At 44.8% G+C, this 4,840-nt stretch overlaps 1 pseudogene; it reads left to right on the top strand.

Annotated features, from left to right (window-relative positions):
• The first annotated feature begins 369 nt into the window (after positions 1–369).
• On the top strand, positions 370–487 carry LOC126417256 (5S ribosomal RNA; annotated as a pseudogene).
• The last annotated feature ends 4,353 nt before the right edge of the window (positions 488–4,840 follow it).

Genomic DNA, 4,840 nt, shown 5'->3' with positions numbered 1-4,840 from the left:
CGCAGGTTCGAATCCTGCCTCGGGCTTGGATGTGTGTGATGTCCTTAGATTAGTTAGGTTTAATTAGTTCCAAGTTGTAGGCGACTGATGACCTCAGAAGTTAAGTCGCATAGTGATCAGAGCCATTTGAACCATTTGTTACAGAAAATTCGATCAGTCGCTGCATCCAGGTCAACATTCCAGTTACAGTCAATGCTTTCTTTCTTTCTTTTTTTTACACTCAAATTCAGAATTTTGTGCATCTAAGAATGAAACATTATTACCGTGCATATTTAAGAATTTCTGTTGTAACACAGCATTGGGTATTCGATGTTACGGTCGTTTTATCCAAATTAAACAGGGTAATCAAACAGAGTATTCCGACAGTCAGGCAACGGCCTTGCCGCAGTGAATACACCGGTTCCCGTGAGATCACCGAAGTTAAGCGCTGTCGGGCGTGGTTGGCGCTTGGATGGGTGACCATCCAGGCCGCCATGCGCTGTTGCCCTTTTTCGGGGTGCACTCAGCCTTGCGATGCCAATTGAGGAGCTACTCGACCGAATAGTAGCGGCTTCGGTCAAGAATACCATCATAACGACCGGGAGAGCGGTGTGCTAACCCCACGCCCCTCCTATCCGCATCCTCCATTGAGGATGACACGGCGGTCGGATGGTCCCGGTAGGCCGCTCGCGGCCTGCAGACGGAGTGTGTGTGTTTGGGTGTGTTTATTCAGCTAATCACGTTACAAGCCGCACGCACTAGCGGAGCCGCACTGGGACCCGCGTACTGCATGTGACGCCACTAAACTATTTGTGCTGTCCTCGGTTCAGCCTTATTTGATAATGACATGCCTCTAGTATCTACCAGCCGAATCCAAAAAAGTCAACTATCGTTAAGAGTTTCTTAACAGGGTGGTTTTCCTGGTAACTAACAAACAAAAATACTTACAGAAACAACAGTATTTCAAAATGTGATTAATTTTAAATAGCGTTGGTGAAGCAGTAAATCAAATCAAGTTGACTGCTTACCTCAGAAGCAGAGGGGAGAGCAGCGCCACTACTGCTGCGTTAGAGGATATCTTCCAGTACTGCCAACTCACGTGCGTGTGCGATTCGTGCCGGATATAGCGCAGGTGCGTGAATGCGAACTGCAGAGGCGGCCACCCCCAAATGCGGTACTTATTTGTAGCAAGGAACATTAAGTTAATGAAGGCTGTTGTAACACACCGCAGTGAGTAGGGGGAAACAAACGTTTAAATCATTTAGTAAATACTAGCGATCGTGTGTCATACGTATAGTGCATTTCAATATAAATACAATTGCTGTTATTAATCATTTAATCATTTGCTGATGCAGAAAACACAGCACTTCGCCGAGCACTTAAAACGTCACAACTTCGTTGTCGCTGAGGGTGGCAGCAGTCTGATGCAGGAAACAGTCGACACGAAGTGTTCCGAATGCTGCCGACTTTTAACGATCGGTACTTCAGGGAAGGCGGCCAACCTGTAGCGTACTTAGTAGAGCTAGTCTTTTGTGGCTCATAACACACTGTATTATGTGGGTCAGCACTTAATAACAAGGTCGATGTTGAAGCGGCCCTAAGTGCCACCGTACGATGTAAGTACTGGCTCTTGAGCAAGATACTGTAACGGCCACTGTACTAGAGAGACGCCCACTCAGCCCTGATTTCCCTAAAGCGCTTCAGTCAAATGCCGGGATGGTTCCTTTGAAAGGGCACGGGCGACTTCCTTACCTATCCTTCCCTAACTCGGTGGGACTGATGACCTCGCTGTTTTGTCCCCTCTCCCAAATCAACCAACCAACCAACCCAGTCATCGCTGCGGTAGACCTTCCCTGATGGATATGCAAACTCGTACACCATACAGCACCAGACCGATATGGATGAAACTTTGTGGGCATGTTCATCACATAATAGCTATTAAATGTTTACACTCTCATTCCATTCCGAACTCTGTCATCAACATCAGCACGAAGTGTGACTCACAGGGCACGAATGCAGTCTCGCTTTCGTTTTGGTATAGAAGCAAACAGACTCTGAACATCATATTGAGGAAGTCCTTACCAGACGTGAAACACACGCTGTGTCAGTTCATGAAGATTACTGACTGGAAGCTGGTATGAAAGCGCACATCTTACTGTCGCATAGCAGACATGCGCTATGGATTACAAATCAGAGGACTGGGCAGACTAGTCAAAGCTCCAAGTATTCCCCAAGAAGTTTTTTGATGTGAGCTGCAGTGATGCGTTTTATATTATCCTTCTGGAATAGTGAGTTACTTACGTGTTACGTAGACCGTTTCAACAACAAACGTTATCACATGTAATGTGTCATCTGAACCTCGTACCAGTCCTTCCACGAAGGAAAAATCCGTACCAGTACACCGAATCGAACCTGGGACCTCCGCCTCGTAGTGATCTGTGCTGACTGCTCAATTATGGAGGCGGACTAATACAGTAACTGCAAATTATAAATGAAGGAAAGAGTTGTATTTAAGAGCCGACAAAAGATCCTTTCCCATGATTCATGATTTTATTGTAATTTCCTTGCTTTGAGCTAAGAAAACTGATTGTTTATCTCATAGATGTCACGTCCGTCGGCTACATCGTATTGCACCAAAAAGGTAGCTAAATTGGTGCTTTCATCCATACTCAGTCTGAGGCACTTTTTAACATCTTTAATTTACTGAAATTGCGTTCACAATATGCTGCAATAACTGGCATTGTCATAAATATCCTGAAAGTTATTTTGGAAACACCTCCAGAGTATCCAAATGTGAAGCCGTGTCAACGGTCTTCAGTGGCTGCTTCACCTGGAACTTAAAACGAGCTATTCCTTTACTAGCACCGCTATATCAATCTCTCTGGTTTATTTCGCATCAAAGGCACTTGAAAATTTTTCGAGTCAAGATACAGAGTTTTAATGTAAGGCGAATTCCGACAGGTAATCAGAGTCTGATGAAGTGGTATAATATATGCGATATCTGTTTTCTGTTAATCACTTTGATGGACTCTGGCTCAAGCATCTCGTTCTATCCGTCAGTCGGCATAAATCGGAAAAATCGGAAACTTGAGTCACATAGCGCGTTTCCTTCTCTGGTATCCCGGCCTGTCCACTTCAAAAGCTCGCCGAAGGTCACGAAATGAACCTCGGTCCGCTAGGATGGACTGTCATATCAACGAGCGCTAGTAGCCGGCCGCGCCGCCACACATCACCGTGCTGGCCCATGAAAGGCTGCCTACGAGGTCCACTGTGTAGCGACACAGAACTCAGCGGTATATTAGCTTCGGTATCTTCGCGACCTTCTTATATCGCTCCGTTGGTTCTTGGTCTCCATTTTCGCTGCGTCTCGGCTTCTCTCTCTCTCTCTCTCTCTCTCTCTCTCTCTAAGTATTTAACGGAAAGCAGATATCGCATGTATTATACCACTTCATCAGACTCTGATTACCTGTCAGAATTAGCAATTACATACAACCACTCGCTCACAGAAAGATCCGTACGTAAAGACTGGAAAATTGCTCAAGTCACACCAATACCACGCTTGTCAGCCCTGTTCTGGAGTATTTCCGTGCGGTGTGGGATCCTCATCAGGTGGGACTAACGGATGACATCGAAAAAGTACAAAGAAGGGCAGCTCGTTTTGTATTACGCGAAATAGGGAAGGTAGTGTCACAGACTGATACGTGGATTGGAGTGGCAATCATTAAAACAAAGGCGTTTTTCGTTGCAACGGGATCTTCTCATGAAATTTCATTCACCAGTTTTCTCCTCCCATTTTGAAATCATTCTGTTGGCACACACCTACATAGGGAGAAATGATCATCACGACAAAATAAGAGAAATCAGGGCTCGCACAGAAAAATTTAAGTTCTCGTTTTTCCCGCGTGCCGTTCGAGAGTGGAACGCTAGAGAGACAGCTTGAAGGTGGTTCACTGAACCCTCTGCCAGGCACTTTATTGTGAATAGCAGAGTAATCACGTAGATGTAGATGTCTCTCTCACTCTCTCTCTCTCTTTATCTTTATATCTATCTCTGTATCTGGATTACTGGTTGGCATTTGTTTATCTTTGCGGATGTCTACATTTTTCCGTTTCCGAGTTGCTGTTTTGTGTATTCTCACTGACCGGTAGGTACAACTTTCTCAACATTCGGTCAAATCTCTGTTACAGTGCCTTCAGCAGCCGCTCAAAGACGCTTCAGATCCTTTAGACATCGTAGCGACGAGCACCATTGTTTATGTGTGAATGTAGACTCTCGCGGCGTTTAGTGTTGACGAAAAGCTCTCGCATTTCCATCCAAGTGCCAAACTAAAAATACCGTCACACAGCCACCCGGCTTTAAACCCGAGAGCTTGTCATCTGCATTGTTTATGTCCATCCTTGATACTGCTTCTAGCTCAAACAATCTGTCATGCAGCTTCAGTTTCTGTCTCTGGGGACCCGAATTTCGTTTCTGCTTCGAGAAGTATAAGTCCTAGCAGTTTTACAAGAAATGTTATACAACGTTTTGAAAAACCTAAAGGCAAATCCAACTGCCTTAGGAAAGCACGTAAAGACCTGAAAGAAACAGGCATAAATGGGCAATGAATTTGAGACAGAACGAAATACAAAAACAGAACTAAAAAGTGAGAAGGTTTCCAAAACAAAACGGTTCCGAAAAAGGCAGGGAAGATAATGGACAGCAGATGAGAGGAAAGAAAAATGTGAACAGATGGTGTATTACAGAAAACTGTGTACTGGTATGACGCGGTCCTTAGATGGCCTGTAATGAGAGCAGAGGAAAAAAATGTGACTCATGTTCAACAATGCGTGAAAGTGACTACTCGACAGCGACAGAATACTTA

Source organism: Schistocerca serialis, chromosome 8, assembly GCF_023864345.2.
Source record: "Schistocerca serialis cubense isolate TAMUIC-IGC-003099 chromosome 8, iqSchSeri2.2, whole genome shotgun sequence".
Classification (NCBI taxonomy): Eukaryota; Metazoa; Arthropoda; class Insecta; order Orthoptera; family Acrididae; genus Schistocerca; species Schistocerca serialis.
This window is presented reverse-complemented; position numbering and strand designations above follow the sequence as displayed.